Source organism: Oncorhynchus mykiss, chromosome 7 (assembly GCF_013265735.2).
Source record: "Oncorhynchus mykiss isolate Arlee chromosome 7, USDA_OmykA_1.1, whole genome shotgun sequence".
Taxonomy (NCBI): domain Eukaryota; kingdom Metazoa; phylum Chordata; class Actinopteri; order Salmoniformes; family Salmonidae; genus Oncorhynchus; species Oncorhynchus mykiss.
The window spans coordinates 72,100,715-72,119,480 of NC_048571.1; positions in this window are offsets into that span (position 1 = coordinate 72,100,715).

Below are 18,766 nucleotides of genomic sequence, written 5' to 3' on the forward strand. Positions count from 1 at the left end.
CCCAGAGAGGGGAGAAACCGTTGGGCTTGCAATAGATTGTGTAACATATGGCAGGATATGATAAGCAATGAATTGGTCTGGATTATTCTTGTATACAATTGATGTATCAGTGTGTATTATTTAGTCATTAAGGGTGGATTGTTAATGGTTTTTATCTGTTAATTGAATGATTAGAATATTCCACCCTGAAACCATATAATTGTATGTTATTGATTAGAATGCATAAAATTACAATCAATAAATGTGTAGTTCTAGTCAGAATTAGGGTAAAACAATATAGCTAATGTTTGTCTTTGTGGTATTTTAAAGACAGAGTGTCTGAGCAAAACTAGAGATTAGAGATTTGGGAGAGAATAGGGAGTACGGCTCAAGGTCTCCCTAATCTCTGTTGGCTGGGTAGCAGGACATTGTGTGCTAATGTTAGTGAGTATGTATGTGCGTAGGATATCTACTGTTTGTGTGGAAGTATGTACGCAGCTATAAAATGGATGTCTTTGTATTCTTGACTTTAGAACGTTCTGTGAATAAACCTTTTTTGACTAGTTTAGCTGGGCCTCCGTCTGTTTCATTCAACCAGTATCTTACAAATTCTAGGTCACAGACTGAGTAGTATAATTGAATTGCGTTATGAACATTGAGAACATAATTCTCTTGACAATGATAAACTTGGATTAGCTAACACAACATGGCATTGGAACACAGGAGTAATGGTTGCTGATAATGGGCCTCTGTAGGCCTATGAAGATATTCCATTATTAATCAGCCATTTCCAGCTACAATAGTCATTTACAACATTAACAACGTCTACACTGTATTTCTGATCAATTCGATGTTATTTTAATGGACAAAAACAATTGCTTTTCTTTCAAAAACAACGACATTTCTAAGTGACCCCAAACTCTTGAACGGTAGGGTAAATCATATTTTCTGGTCTGTTGTGTGCAATGAGAAGCAACAAACTGTATAAGGAAACAAAGATAAGTTATGTAAAGAAAGATAAAACACTTTGTTAACCTTTCCATGTATATGGAGATGGCAGAGTTCAACAGTCCTAACACAATCAACAAAAAAAAACCTTAAATAAAATGTTGTACAAAAAGGCGAACTCGACTCCATCCTTCATTGAATCAGAATGATAAAACCCACTGATATTGACAACTGCTTTAATGTTTTTTTCATTGGCAAGATTAACAGACTTAGGCATGACATGACAACAACAAAGTCTGAACCTACTCTATTCATAATCCATTCATAATTGACCAAAAAAGTTAGCGTGGAAGAGGTGAAAAATAACTGCTATATATCAACAATGACAAGCCTGAAGAACTTGGATGGAAAATTACTGAGGATGTCAGTGGACTATTTTGCCACTCCAATTTGCCATCTCTTCAATCAATTCAATCTCCATACTCACACACACAATTTTAATATTGTTGTATTATACATTTTGTGTTGTAGATACTGTATGTAATGGTGTAATAATGTTATATTATGTACTGTTTTATTTTTGGGGTTTATTTTGTGATAATTTTACCTTTATTTAACTAGGTAAGTCAGTTAAGAACAAATTCTTATTTTCAATGACAGCCTAGGAACAGTGGGTTAACTGCCTGTTCAGGGGCAGAACGACAGACCTGGTCAGCTCGGGATTTGAACTTGCAACCTTTCGGTTACTAGTCCAACGCTCTAACCCCTAGGTTACCCTGCCGCCGCAAGTGTTCCTTCATGTGTTCGAAAATCAGCAAGAGTGGCTGCTGGCTTGGCGGAACTGATGGGGATCCATAATTAATACAAATGCCTCAGCAGGTGAACCTTAAACTTCACACTTCACTAGCTGAGTTCCTTTGAGTGTCTGTTGACAGTGTTTAGGATCAGTAACACTGACGCACAAGTCAGAAAGAAAGTCACCTTCATTGAATGGATATAAACAAGCTGACCAACACTCAATAGTAATATTCTGATACAGCACATACAATAGAAATGTCTGGGGCACTGGAGATTCCTACATTAGGTTTAAGAAATACCAAACATGACACACATTATCCATGCTGAACACAAATCTCTCGCTCTCTCATTCTATCTCTCTAAAACACATATATCTCTGTCTCTCTCTCTTTTTCAGCACTCTTTCCTGTAGGTATCAAGGACTTATTACCATACCCTGTTGGTGGGTACATGTCTATAGGAAATGTATCATCATTGACATTAACACCTATTAGTCAAATTGTTGTTGCTCACATTATTTGTAAAGCATTATCAATACAAATTTAAAATGAAAGATAACATAAATCACAAAGATGAAATATTGCATGAAATATGGTTAAACAAAACTTAAAATAGAATATGTGTGTGTGTGTATACGTGTGTGTGCGTGCCAGAGGAAGCTGGTGGGAGCAGATATAGGAGGACGGGCTCCTTGTAGTGGCTGGAATGGAATAAATGGAATGGTATCAAAAACATAAAACATATGCAAACCACATACGGCTCCGTTCCAATCATTCCATTCCAGACATTACAATGAGCCCATCATCCTATAGCTCCTCCCACCAGCCTCCTCTGGCACGCACTAATACACACATGAATGCATACACACACCATTTATTTTATATTTTAATTTGCATGTATGTGAAGTAAAAAGGAAACCGCACACTGCTCTCAATAGTATCACTGATCTTTAAAAAGCTTACGTATCGGCCTCACGGCCTTCGTCAGAGCTTTTGTGAGTTAAAAAAAAATTAGCACCCTTAAAGCCCCGCCTTATCTCAGCTCCCTGGTCACCATAGCAGCACCCACCCGTAGCACGCGCTCCAGCAGGTGTATCTCACTGGTCACCCCCAAAGCCAATTCCTCCTTTGGTCACCTTTCCTTCCAGTTCTCTGCTGCCAATGACTGGAACGAACTGCAAAAATCACTGATCTCCCTCACTAGCTTTAAGCACCAGCTGTCAGAGCAGCTCACAGATCACTGCACCTGTACATAGCCCATCTGCAAATAGCCCATCAAACTACCTCATCCTCACATTGAATGTATTTATTTATCTTGCTCCTTTGTACCCCAGTATCTCTACTTGCACATTTATCTTCTGCACATCTACCATTCCAGTGTTTAATTGCTATATTGTAATTACTTCGCCACCATGGCCTATTTATTGCCTTGCCACCCTTATCTTACCTCATTTGCACACACTGTACAAATACTTTTTTTCTAATGTATTATTGACTGTATGTTTGTTTATTCCATGTGTAACTCTGTGTTGTTGTATGTGCCGAACTGCTTTGCTTTATCTTGGCCAGGTTGCAGTTGTAAATGAGAACTTGTTCTCAACTAGCCTACCTGGTTAAATAAAGGTGAAATAAAAAAATAAAAAATTAAAAGACCTAGCCCCACCCACATCCGTTCCAACCATCGAAAGGGGTTGGAGGCGAAGGAAAAACAAACAAGTGCTACCAAATATAACAATATGCATTAAATAAATATTCAAATTGTGTGTAAATAAGACGTATTAAACACGCCTGTAAAACCACAAAGCAAGTTTTCATTCATCATTGGGTACATCGTACGAAAAACATCAGAATAATCTTAAATAGGGGCATAATTCATGTTCAAATTCACAACATAACGTACATAGGCATTTCATCCTTAAGACCTTTAGGAAATAATGTCTAGAGGGTGAAAATCCCAAAACATTCTCTTTGACTCAGAGTATAATTAATGTCACCTCGCCCGTCTGATATCTTAGCTCTCTCTATGCCACAAAATCTAAAAGTTAGAAATGTCATGCTTCAGGTCATTAAAATGTACTGCGACTGGATAATCCCTGTCGTTTCTCCTGATTGAACTTTTATGTTCCCTGATTCTCTGTTTGAGAGAACGAGAGGTTTTACCTACACAGCACAGCCCACATGGACATTGTCACGTTCTGACCATCGTTCGTGTGTGTTTTCCTTGTTTTAGTGTTGGTCAGGACGTGAGCTGGGTGGGCATTCTATGTTGTGTGTCTGGTTTGTCTATTTCTATGTTTGGCCTGATATGGTTCTCAATCAGAGGCAGGTGTTAGTCATTGTCTCTGATTGGGAACCATATTTAGGTAGCCTGTTTGGTGTTGGGTTTGGTGGGTGATTGTTCCTGTCTCTGTGTTTGTACCAGATTAGGACTGTTCATGGTTTTCACATTTCATTATTTTGTAGTTTATTCATGTATAGTTTTTCCTTTATTAAACAAACATGACTCATCACAGCGCTGCATTTTGGTCTGACTCTCCTTCACCTACAGAAAACCGTTACAGAATCACCCACCACAACAGGACCAAGCGGCGTGGTGAAAGGCAGCAGGAGCAGTGAAAGGAGGAATGGACATGGGAGGACGAATTGGACGATAAAGGACCCTGGGCACAGCCTGGAGAATATCGCCGCCCCAAAGAAGAACTGGAGGCGTCGAAAGCGGAGAGGCGCTGGTATGAGGAGGCAGCACGGCGACACGGATGGAAGCCTGAGAGTCAGCCCCAAAAAATTATTGGGGGGGGGCTCACAGGGAGTATGGCTACGCCAGGTAGGAGACCTGCGCAAACTCCCTGTGCTTACCGGGGGGCTAGAGAGACCGGGCAGGCACCGTGTTATGCTGTGGTGCGCACGGTGTCTCCAGTGCGGGTGCATAGCCCGGTGCGGTACATTCCAGCTCCGGGTATCGGCCGGGCTAGAGTGAGCATCGAGCCAAGTGCCATGAAGCCGGCTCTACGCATCTGGTCCCCAGTGCGTCTCCTTGGGCCGGCTTACATGGCACCAGCCTTGCGCTCGGTGTCTCCGGTTCGCCTGCATAGCCCAGTGCGGGCTATTCCACCTCGCCGCACTGGCAGGGCGACCGAGAGCATTCAACCAGGTAAGGTTGGGCAGGCTCGGTGCTCAAGAGCTCCAGTGCGCCTGTACGGTCCGGTCTATCCAGTACCACCTCCACGCACCAGCCGTCTGGTGGCAGCTCCCCGCACCAGGCTTCCTGTGCATGTTCTCGGCCCAGTACCACCAGTGCCAGCACCACGCATCAGGCTTACAGTGCGCCTCGCCTGTCCAGCGCTGCCAGAGCCTTCCTCCTCTCCAGCGCTGCCGGAGTCTCCCGCCTATCTAGCGCTGCCAGAGCCTTCCTCCTCTACAGCGCTGCCGGAGTCTCCCGCCTGTTTAGCGCTGCCAGAGCCTTCCGTCTCTACAGCGCTGCCGGAGTCTCCAGTCTGCACAGAGCTGCAAGTCTGCATAGAGCTGCCAGCCTGCAAGGAGCTGCCAGCCTGCAAGGAGCTGCCAGCCTGCAAGGAGCTGCCAGTCTGCAAGGAGCTGCCAGTCTGCAAGGAGCTGCCAGTCTGCATAGAGCTGCCAGTCTGCAAGGAGCCGCCAGAGCTGCCAGTCTGCAAGGAGCCGCCAGAGCTGCCAGTCTGCAAGGAGCCGCCAGAGCTGCCAGTCTGCAAGGAGCCGCCAGAGCCGCCAGTCAGCATGGAGCAGCCAGAGCCGCCAGTCAGCATGGAGCAGCCAGAGCCGCCAGTCAGCATGGAGCAGCCAGAGCCGCCAGTCAGCATGGAGCAGCCAGAGCCGCCAGTCAGCATGGAGCAGCCAGAACCGCCAGTCAGCATGGAGCAGCCAGAGCCGCCAGTCAGCATGGAGCAGCCAGAGCCGCCAGTCAGCATGGAGCGGCCAGTCAGCATGGAGCGGCCAGTCAGCATGGAGCAGCCAGAGCAGCCAGTCAGCATGGAGCAGCCAGAACCGCCAGTCAGCATGGAGCAGCCAGAGCCGCCAGTCAGCATGGAGCAGCCAGAGCCGCCAGTCAGCATGGAGCGGCCAGTCAGCATGGAGCGGCCAGTCAGCATGGAGCGGCCAGAGCAGCCAGTCAGCATGGAGCAGCCAGAACCGCCAGTCAGCATGGAGCAGCCAGAGCCGCCAGTCAGCATGGAGCAGCCAGAGCCGCCAGTCAGCATGGAGCAGCCAGAGCCGCCAGTCAGCATGGAGCAGCCAGAGCCGCCAGTCAGCATGGAGCGGCCAGTCAGCATGGAGCAGCCAGAGCAGCCAGTCAGCATGGAGCAGCCAGAGCTGCCAGTCAGCCAGGATCCGCTATTCAGCCAGGATCCGCCATTCAGCCAGGATCTTCCAGATCCGCCAGTCAGCCAGGATCTGCCAGCCAGCCGGGATCTGCCAGAGCCAACTACCTGCCTGGGCTTCCTCTCAGTGCTGAGCTTCCTCTCAGTGCTGAGCTTCCTCTCAGTCCCGAGCTTCCCCTCAGTCCCGAGCTTCCCCTCAGTCCCGAGCTTCCCCTCAGTCCCGAGCTTCCCCTCAGTCCCGAGCTGCCCCTCAGTCCAGTGGGGCCCTTGGTGAGGACTACTAGGCCAAGGTCGGCGGCGAGGGTCGCCTATCTAGGGACGCTAAGGAGGTGAAGCATGACATTTCTACCTTTTAGATTTTGTGGCATAGAGAGAGCTAAGATATCAGACGGGCGAGGTGACATTAATTATACTCTGAGTCAAAGAGAATGTTTTGGGATTTTCACCCTCCAGACATTATTTCCTAAAGGTCTTAAGGATGAAATGCCTATGTATGTTATGTTGTGAATTTGAACATGAATTATACCCCTATTTAAGATTACTCTGATATTTTTCGTACGATATACCCAATGATGAATGAAAATGTGCTCGGTAGGTCTATGTCCTCATTGTGGTTTTACAGGCGTATTTAACACGTCTTATTTACTCACTTTATTTTAATATTTTTTTTATACATATTGTCATATTTGGTAGCACTTGTTTGTTTTTCCTTCGCCACGAACCCCATTCGTGGAAAGGTGTGGGTGGGGCTAGGTCTACATAAGGGTGTTAATTTTAAATTCACAAAAGCTCTGACGAAGGCCGTGAGGCAAATACGTAAGCTTATTAAAGATCAGTGATACTATCAAGAGCAGTGTGGGGGGGGGGGGAGGGGGGCGCTCAAGATGGCGGAATGAGAGGGTGTAACATTTCTAGCTGAGGAACCATTTTAGGGTTTTCTCACAAAGTTTATAGTTTTAGACTGCAGTTGCAATTTGTTTTTCACAAAAAAATGATATCTAACCATACAATGTAGCTATTTTGAATAATGTTGTAATTAATCAAACCATTGAAATATATTTTAGACGATTTCCAATGAACAAGCTAGCTATCGAAAAGTTTCAGCGTGTGTAGTTAAGTTAGCCTGCTAACGTCTTAATAGCTAGTAGCATGGAATCAGGACATGACCAAACTGTTGGTGAGATAATGGATGTTGAAACTTCCAAGGAGAAAATAGGCATTGTTGAAACTCACTCATATGCTTGCAGTGTAAAAAAGGGGGGTGAATGTTATTCATACCCGAATACCCCGACCAAGGAGCAACTTCCAAAGAAGCTGAGAAGTGAACCATCAATGAGCCAGCTACAGGACAACATCGTCCGCATCTTCACGGCTAAAATCAAAGAGAGTGCAGATGACATCATGGATTTGGTGAAAAAGAACACTATCAGTGTCGTTAACCTGAAGAAATCGATTGATTTCAATGCTGAGGAAGTAAAAACTCTGAAGCAGCAGAAAGCAACATTGAAAATTCAGGTTGCTAAGCAGGAGAAGAAACTCACTGCATTGAAGTCAAAGGTAAACGAGAATGACCGGTGTAGTTGGGGACGGAATCTTCGAATTTATGGAATAGCAGAAAAATCTGACGAGAACATCAAAGCAAGAGTGAAGGACATTTGCAGGGCAATAGTCCCGGAAGATGAGTGAGTGTTGTTGCAGGTTCTCTGGATGTAGTGCACCGCCTGGGTAGGCTGAGATGGGGAAAACAACGAGCCACTACGACCAGTGATCATAAGATTCATCTCCAGGACAGCGAGGGATATGACATGGAAAAGTGCAAAGAAAAATGACTATTTAAAGAAGAACAACCAGAGGTTCAAGGAGGCATTTGACAAAGAAGCTCGGAATCGTCTGTGGCCGATGATTGAGAGAGCAAGGAAGGAATGGAAAAGTGCATTCTTTGCGGGAGCCAAGGCTTTTGTTAATGGAAGGGAAATTCACGCTGACGCCTAGCTTGTTGACTGCTGGATTCATCAAGTGAGTTGTGCAGGACTGAGTTTTATTTGCATCTGATAAAACTTTATATTTCTTGAGGAAAGAGCAGTGTTTGTGTGAGCCAAACTTTTTGTATATATATATTTTTTTGTGGCAGGGAAATTTGCACTGACGCTTAATATTAGCTTGATGGCTATTCGTTTTACCAATATATGGTACAATGTTATTTACAATTGAAAAAAAATATATATCATATATATAAAATTTAGGTCAACCACTTGCGTGGTGCAAAGAACTGTTTTTATTTGCAAGTAGAAAGAACTTTTCTTTTTGTGAGAACCCGATTAATGTGAATGTATACAAGTTTAATATTCTTCATATAGTCACTGTGGCAGTAAATGTCAATGTCTGTTTTTTTCTATTAATGCCAGGGGAATCCGTAATATTTTGAAAAGGCAATCTTTATTTTTGTATTGTAAGGGTAAGAGTGCCAACTTTTATTTAATTCAAGAAACTCATGCCTGTTCCACAGATACTGCGTTTTGGAGGTGTCAATGGGGGAATGATATTTGGTTTAAATTTGGTACTAATCGGTCATTAGGTGTCACTATTTTAAAAGGCAACTTTAAGGGTCATATATTGAGTCATGAAGCGGATAATACAGGGAGATGGATTATACTATTGGTTGATGTCAACCACATTCAATTCATTGTTATAAATAATTATGCTTCCAATAACAAGTCAAGAAACTATTTTATTTAGAGACATTGAGAGGAAAATAAGTAAAATGATGTCTAAATTTCCATTGGCCAAAGTAATATGGGGTGGAGATTTTAATACAGTATTACATGATAATCTGGATAGATGGCCTCCTAAGGATAGAAATTCTGTTTGTGAGATAAGGAATATATGTCTAAGGTTAGGTGTTCTAGATATTTGGAGACATAAGAACCCAGATAAGATTATGTTTACATGGAGTACCAAAGATTTATCTATACAATCCCGTATTGATTTCTGGCTGACATCTGAAAATATGGCTGACAAGGTTGATACAGTCTTGATTGAACCATCAATTTTAACAGACCACAAAGGGATCTCAATATAGATAAATATGCATGGTTTGTCAACAAAAAAAGTTAGTAAAGGTTACTGGAAAATGAACAAGACTTTACTAGAGAATTTAAGAAGGAAGTAGCAGGAATTATTGATAAATACTGGAATTGTGCCTGTGTTATGAATACGTTTGGAAGTTACTGGGAGCTAATGAAATTTTATATAAGGCTTTTGGCTATTTCAATGGGGAAAGAAATTGCTTGTGCCAAGAGAGAGAAAGAATATGACATCATAGAGGGAATAATGGATTATACTAAAAAAACAGAACTAACTAATCAGGAATTACTGGAGCTATCATCATTGCAAATGCAGACTGTATCTACGAGGAAAAGGCCCGGGGAGCGTTTAAAGATCAAGACGAAAATGGATGGAAGAGGGAGAGAAAAGTACAAAATATTTCTTTAATTTAGAAAAAAGGGCAGGCAAAAAGACTTCCATATGTAAATGAATGATTAATAATACTCCCAATGAAAATCCAACATAAATCTCTCAGCATGTTGCCCAGTTTTATCAGAATCTGTTTACATCAGCCCAGTCAACATCCAATATGGATCTTTTCTTCCAATATGGATCGGCTTCCATAGGTGTGAGGTGCAAGGTGTAATTACTTTGATTCCCAAACCTAATAAGGATACTCTTTAAATAGACAACTGGAGACCCATTAGCCTGTTGAATAATGATGGGAAATGATTTGCCCTTGTATTTGCTAAGAGGTTGAAACAAGGCTTGCATCATATAATTGATGAAGAACAATCTGGATGTATTTATGGTCGACACATTAGTAATACCATCAGGTTGATGTGACCTGATGACCTCATCCTTGATGATAGTTTTCTTATGTTTGTTGATTTTTACAAATCTTTTGACACTGTAGAACATGAGTTTATGTTCAAAGCAATACATTTTGGGGGGTTTGGTGACTTTTTTTTGAAAGCAGTCCTAACTTTACATAGTGGTTGTACTAGCTCTGTAAAATTAGCTCACGGGACATCCCAAATATTTGATATTAGCCGTGGCATTAGGCAGGGCTGCCCAATTAGTCCATTTGTATTTTTATTGGTAACTCAAATTATGCCTTTTCATATCAAGAAAGGGAATTTTCATGGTGTTTTAGCACTTGGCAATGAATTTAAACTATGTCAACTGGCTGATTATACCACCATATTTTTAAGAGACAGAAATTAGGTTTCTAAAGATGTTTCCTGTATTGAAGACTTTTCCTTAGTTTCGGGTTTGAAAATTAATATCAATAAGTCAGTCTTATTTCCACTCAAGGATTGTGTGTTTTACAGGAAGTATATGGTATCCCAATTAAAGATAAGGTTGCTTATCTTGGAATTGTTATATGCAAGGATAAAAAAGAAAGGAGTGAATTGAACTTTAACCCCATTATTGAGAAAAAAAAAGAAGAAATTGAACCTCTGGTTGATGAGAGATATTTCATTATACGGTCGGGTTTTATTGTCCAAAGCTGAAGGGTTATCCAGATCGGTTTATAAAGGACTTAGATAAGATTCTTTATAATTTTATTTGGAGGAACAAGCCTCACTATCTACGAAAAGATATTCTCACTAATACCCAAGAACAAGGTCTTGAGGTTTTAGATTTCAATACTCTAAATAATACTTTCAAAATAAATTGGATTCTGAAGTATGTCAAGAACCAGAACAGTATTTGGAATGTCTTCCCTAAGTATTTATTTGACTCTGTTGGTGGTTTAGAATTTTTTTGCTTCGATGTAATTTTGATGTTGATAAAATCCCAGTAAAGTTGGCCAAATTCCATAAGCAAGCAATTTTAGCTTGGATGTTAGCGTAAAAACGCAATTTTTCCCCTCACAGATATTTTATATGGAACAACAAAGATATTTAAAAATTGTATAAGTCTCTTTTTTTCGGAATTTGTTTGAGAATAAAATTATTTTGGTTGGTCAGTTACTGAATGAGGATGAATATCTACTCTCATATGGACAATTTTTATAAGTGTAAAATTCCAACAACCCCGAAAGAATATGCAATTGTTGCATCTCTTTTAAATTCCTCTGTGGTTGATGTAAGGAACATAGATTTACATGAAAACATATTAATTGGCAATATTAACATCAAAGATAAATGTAGAATTAAACAGATTTGGAATATTATTTGTGATACTACAATTCCCCCAGCAAGATCATTTTGGTCAAATATCTATGGTGATATGCAATGGGGGAAAGCATGGAAAATTGCTAACAAATATTGTAAACAAAGTAAAGGAAGTTTCATTTAAAATGTTACATAGAATTTATCCTGTGAAACATGTTTTGGAAAGATGCAAGCTGAATATTGACTATAACTGTGATTTCTGTGGAATGGAGAAGAAGACCATTTTGCATTTGTTTTTTGCCTGTATTTATAGTAGATTTTTGGGGGATTTGACATACATAATTTTGTTACAAAAAAAATAGGAGCCGGTTGTACTATTTAATGGTTTTAATAAAATTATTTATTTCAGAAATTCTGACATAGATAAAGATGTAGTATATTTACTTCAACTGCTAATAATACTAGGTACATTTCATATTCACAAATGCAAATGGTCTAGTTCAAAACCTAATTTTTTTCACTTTATAAATTAATTTAAACAATATGGCACTACTTTAACTAAAATGAAAAACACAAAGGTTGTTGTATTATTAATGAATGTGATTTGTTTGTTTGGGGTTCCTGGCAATGTAAATAGTTTGTATGTATGCTTGTTTGCATGTGACTATTCCCCTTTTGTTTGTTAATAGTAGTTAATAAAAAATAAATAATAATACAAATAAATAAATAAAGGGGAAAAAATCAAGAGCAGTGTGCGGTTTCCTTTTTCCGTCATCTTGTTCAACTGTTACCATGCACCTGCAAAAAAGATTGCTCAGATGTGCGAGTGCCTTTTGAATTCTGAAGTTGTATGTATGTACAGTAAGCTTGCAACTTGCCTTACAACATTCAATCTCCACAGAAAAATCACAGAAATCATAAAGTTTGCATGAAATGTAAAACCAAAAACGTAAAATAATTGTGTGTCTCTGTCTGTATGAATGTATGTTTGTACAGTAACTTAGCAAACTTCTTCACTAAAGTCTTCATTACACTGGCCCACCCTCCTGCTTGTCTTTGGAACAACTGAAAACATATAGATCTTATTCAGGGTCATATTCACATATAGAAATATAGTTTTAACTATGTGTACACAAATTATATCTGTGTATTGTACAGTGCATTCGGAAATTATTCAGACCCCTTGACTTTTTCCACATTTCGTTACGTTACAGCCTTATTACAAAATGTATTACAATATTTTTTCCTCATTAATCTATACACAATACCCAATAATGACAAATTGAAAACATGTTTTTGGACATTTTTGCACATTTATTAAAAACAAAAATACATAAATACTTTATTTATTTAAATAATTCAGACCCTTTGCTATGAGACTCGAAATTGAGCTCAGGTGCATCCTGTTTCCATTGATCATCCTTTAGATGGTTATACAACTGGATTGGAGTCCACCTGTAGTAAATTAAATTGATTGGACATTATTTAGAAAGGAACACACCTGTCTATATAAGGTCCCACAATTGACAGTGCATGTCAGAGCAAAAAGCCATGAGGTGGAAGGAATTGTCCATAGAGCTCCAGGACAGGATTGTGTCGAGGCACAGATCTGGGGAAGGGTACCAAAAATGTCTGCAGCATTGAAGGTCCCCAGTGGCCACCATCATTCTTAAATGGAAGTTTGGACACACCAAGACTCTTCCTAGAACTGGCCACTCAGCCAAACTGAGCAATCGGGGGAGAAGGGCCTTGGTCAGGGAGGTGACCAAGAACCCGATCGTCACTCTGACAGTGCTACAGGATTATTCTGTTGAGATGGGAGAACCTTCCAGACAGACAAACATCTCTGCAGCACTCCGTCAAGCAGGCCTTTATGGTAAAGTGGCCAGATGGAAGCCACTCCTCAGTAAATTACACATGGAGTTTGTCCGCTTGGAGTTTGCCAAAAGGCTCCTAAAGAACTCTCAAAGAATGAGAAACAAGATTCTGTGGTCTGATGCAACCAAGATTTTGGCCTGAATGCCAAGCGTCACATCTGGAGGAAACCTGGCACCTTCCCTATGGTGAAGCATGGTGGTGGCAGATTCATGCTGTGGGGATGTTTTTCAGTGGGAGGGACTAGGAGACTAGTCAGGATCAAGGGAAAGATGAACGGATCAAAGTACAGAGAGATCCTTAATGAAAACCTGCTCCAGAGGGCTCAGGACCTCAGACGGGGGTGTAGGTTCACCTTCCAACAGAAAAACAACCCTAAGCACACAGCCAAGACTAAATGTGCTTCAACAAAGAACGGAATACATATGAGCCTGAAGACTTATATAAATGTTATATTTCAGTAGATTTTTTAGCAAAAATGTATAGAAACCAGTTTTTGCTTTGTCATTATGGGGTATTGTTTGCAGAATCATGTCCAATCAATTGAATTGATCAAATAAAATCAGCACACATTCAAATCAGTTCTACAAATGACTGAATCCTATTGGCGGATGTGATCTGAGTATTCCACAACAAGCCAGTAGGACCGCCACAGAGAGGATGTGACGCCACAGAACATCAAGTGGCTCTGATGGAGAGAGAGAAGAGAGGGATCCAGTTAAAGACACTGATTTCTTTCTGATATATTTACTATAGGATGCAGCATAATGCCACTTTATTATTTCTCTTTTGCAATTCATGTTCACAATAACGCTATTTGACTGAATTACAGCAATGTCCTGTTTTCAGTCACTTATCCATGTTGGGATGAAAAGGTAAAGATCACCAGCAACAGTACGAATTAATGTGACTCGTTTCATGAATCTAGGCATGTGTTGCGCATCACTTCTTCACAGGAGGCATTTGAATGTCAACTTAATTTGTTTTATCAAAATGTGTTTTTTTGGCAGAAATGCCTTCTGGAACATGTGAACTTTCGTTTGCCTTAATCGTTCTGTAAAGGCGAATAAAATTGTAAAATTACGAGCCTAGTTGGTTTTTACAAACGGAAAAAGACAGGAACCTTCCCGCTAGCCATGATTGGTTGAGATTATGGATGGGCTGGACATGCCAAAAGATGAGTTCAGATTGGTCTGCCATGTAGCAATCTTCTATATCATGAGCTGGTCAGTATGTCTAGGTAATCCTTTCTAACGCAGCTTTTTTTGAAAGATATCACGTAGTAGAACTGCATAAGTGTTGCTCTCCACTTTCTGGAGGACCGAGTTTTGAAATCAGTGGAATGCCCGGTGTAATTAGAGTATGGTCCTGATAATATGCAGAGGGAGTCAAAAAGAGAACACCTGTCTCTGGATTATATCTTCAAACTAAGGGAAACCATGGCATCCATGACAGAGAAGGAGGAGCGTCCATCCATGTATATGGGTATGGTAGTCAAGCTAATTATATTTTCAGATTTAATACGTTTCTATTTTTGTCAGTCGTTTTTACTTCAAATTCAAGCGTAGTGTTTGCTAGCTAGCTAATATTATGTGTGTGATCTGTGTAGTTATATTCTTCGTATTGTGGCAAAGAAGGGGGTCGAGTGATAAATGGCAGATATGTGAGAGCCCGATCACTAAAATGGCCACCCCTGTGAGAACTACAGATCACAAAATGGCCGACCCCCAAAACTACAAGTCCCAGAAGCAAGGGGAACCCTCAGAAGGTGGAGACGACACACAGATAAAGGGTCAAGAAAAACCAGGAAGAGAGAGAGAGAGAGGGCTGGAAGGATCTATGAACAATAGAGAAAGAGACAATAGAGATTGGCTGGATTTACTGAGTATGAGCTGGATTGTTTTGGACTTACCTGTTGGCGTTTGGACCTGGACCTACCGAGAACCCGATTCGTGTACCGAACCCTGCTATCCTTGACCTCGCCTACGGCCTGGGTGGACCAGGATGGAGAAACAAACACACAGGTACTGTCCTGTTCGAAAGAACTCTCATTCTTGGGTGATTTGGTGACAGTTTACCACTTAATTTGTGACAAACGCTCCTAACCTTGAAGAGGTTTGCCACAGTATCTCAGAGCCATTTGCATTTCTAGTTATAGTCTAATGTAAAAAACACAATTTCAAATGTTGCTACATACCACCAAATCGAGCCGGTCGGTCACATAGTGTCCTGTTGAACTGTAGTAAATGATTCTGGTAAGGATTCTTACCTATCTCCACTGGAGTCAGTGTGGGACCAGTGGGGTTTCCTGTAGAGGTCTCAGTGGCTGTGATGAGTGGAGGGGTTGATCCAGTAGAGGAATGAGGAATCAGAGTGACAAGCCAAGTTTATGAGAAGAATATCAATGGACACTATCTTATTAAGGGTTATTTATTCTTTTAAAATCAGTGGTTTGATTTGAGCTACATTAATCATACCCAACATAACTAATAATAAAGGGATAACGTGTTGTGAACTTCTAATTGGATATTTGTAAACAAAATTTAAATGTTCTCTAGAGGACTAACACACCTGTTGTAGGATTCATTATTGTGCTGAGGACCAAAGTAGAGCCAGCTGTCAAACCTGAGGAAAACAGATCAAAGGAGCAAGAACAAATGTAGCAGTCAAAAGATAATCTTATTCAGGGTAATAATGTAATCACAACAACAGTGTTCTGTTACAAATCATCATGAAACAAAGATAGAAGTGGAACAGCCGTATACATGTGCGGGCCTACCTGCTGTAATAGTTGTTGGATCACTAATGTGAACTTCCACCAGATCTAAGAGTATTTGAGATTTACATAAATGTGTTTTTTAGTTTGTGGGTCAGAATGAATACAGTAATACTAAGAAGATTGTAAAATCAAAGGGAAGTCAGATCATGAAGACCTGCAGCACTGATAGATTTGTATAAATCATGACTCACCTGTAAAGCTGTACCCATCACTACGTGGAGAGAGAGAGTTTGGTCCTGAGCTCACTCTGTAGTCACAGCTCACATCTCTCCTCTCCTGTAGACACCTGAACAAATCATTCTTAGTCACTCTGAAGCTACGGAGTATTCTTATGGTTGACTTCCACATCATCCTCGCGGCCTGAGCCTCTTTGTAAGGCTGAGGCAGTCTCCAGTGTACAGGTTACAGCTGCTACCATCACAGACTCAGGAAGTACACAGATGACGGTGATGTCATGTCATTGACACCAATCTCTGGTTTCTTTAGTTCACCTGAGAGGAGAAAGCAGCAATTTTCTGTTTACACAGTAGCGTAATGAGAATAATACACACCTCTTTATAAATGACTGAAATAATGAGAAATGTACTGTTTTATGGTGCCAGCATAAGATGTATTTTTTTTTTATATATGTTCTGGTTACAATTAGCCAATCAGATCAGTGGTTTCTTTAAATAATAATCTCGTACCAAGACTCATAAAAGAGACAGGCTCACTGTATTTTGATGGAAAATGTCTCTTCAGCGTAGAAACATCTCATTTTGACTTCAGCAGTTGAACTTTGATCTGCCTACTACAAACCAGCTGCTTACCTTGGAAAGTGACTGAGACAATGTCACTGAGAGGAGATGGGTTAGACCTCCCTGCAGCATAGTAGATACAGATCACTTTGACCTCAGTGGGTAGATCATTACCTGCCCATTTAAGCACCTCAGTCCCTGTTAGTGTCTGTTGACAAGAAGGGTGTTGCAGATGCTGTCCCTCTATTTTTAAGTTACACTGAGACATATGGAAGAGTTTGACAGATCATCTGAACTGAGTCTCTCTCTCTAATGACTGTAGAACTCACTGTCAGTCGTGGGTTTAGGAGGAAAGGAGTACTTTACACTATATATCTCAAGTAGTGCATAAGTCTTTCAAATTCATTGCCATTTTATACAATACAAGTTGGAGTGAACATATACACTGTATCTGACTGCATGTGATGATGTGAGTGCATTGGTCACAGTAACTGTTATAAAGTATGTGCTTTCATCTTTCTATGTTCCCTTCATCAACATCATTGTTCCCCCAAATAGAAAACACACACACAGTGAATGACATCTCCCAAATGAACTAGCCTTTCACTTAACAGATGACAGTGACTGATTTATAACTACTGTCAGCAAGTTGCTTTAATGGTGTAACTGAAATAGTTAAAATAGCAAAACTACTGTAAAACGAACGTGTGTTTAGATGTTACTATTTCTTCGTTAACAATGTTTTCTCACTAACCTTGAGCTTGGAGAAACAAAACAGCATCTATAAAATAAAAAAACTATCCTTCAAATGTCTTTGTGTCCTCTCTTTACATTGCATTCATACAGATACAGTACATTAGTAAAATGGAGACTGTTCATGAGCAGTAACAACTCAATCACACAGTACATAATGACTTTCATTACACAGGCTGGTGTATCTTGAAGCAAACTATGTAACATAAAGTTGTGTTGTTAGAGAATATATGAAATATAACACTTACAGTGGAAGAATACGACTGAAAACAGGAGACCAGCACTGTGGTTGATCAACTCCATTTTACAGAGACTATCTGTGTCTGGTGGGCAGACTGATGAACTGTGTCGTTAAACAGTCATCATAGAGAAGTGTTCAGTCACCACAGGAAAACCACATGAGCGGGTTTAAAACAATCTGTTCTAAGAGACCAGCCCACACACAAGTCAGAAAGAAAGTCACCTTTATTGAATGTATATAAACAAGCTGGCCAACACTCAATAGTAATATTCTGATACAGCACATACAATAGAAATGTCTGGGGCACTGGAGACAGCCTCCTAAAAACACCAAACATCTCTCTCTCTCTCTCTCTCTCTCACTCTCTCTGAAGGTTTTGCAACCCTCCCTCTATCTTTGACTCTTGCACTCGCGTGTGCAAACAAGCAGAAACATACAGTACACAGACACGTACAAACCCACAGACGCACACTTTATCACACACACACACACACACTTTATAATTTTTCTCTCTCTCACACACACACAATCTTTCTCACAGATTTACTCCCGCAACACCCCAAAAACATGCTTCCTCTTTCATAACACTGCACAGGCTGCCTACTAGGGGGACAGGACAAGTGAGGAGACACACCACTCTCAAACACAACATCACACCGTCACCATGCAGATGCACTTCATGTATGACGACTGGAGCACCATGGGAAATAAGCCCAGGTTCACACAAGTAATCATTCAACATGCTGGATACACATTTAACTTGTTCCTAAATCCTTACTGTACAGAAAACATTTACTTATACACATAGTACAGTCCCAAAATGACATATTCAATAAGACGAACTGAAAAAAAGTCTAACTTAAAGATGGAATCCACAATATGGAAACAAACAGTGTTGCAGTAACTTCTTTGTTGTTGTAAAATTCCAAACAGACCTGGCAGTTTCACCATTAAGGATTCCAGCTTTAAATCTACAAAAGTAAAAACACAAAAGATAACAAAAATGTTTCAGGCATTGGTCACAGTGTTTTGTTTGATCCAATGGTTTGCATTTTCAACATCATACCATAAATCAAATGCAACTTGTACAAGACAAAGAAGGTGAATCTGTCTGCCTGTATTAGGCTTCTCATACTCCTT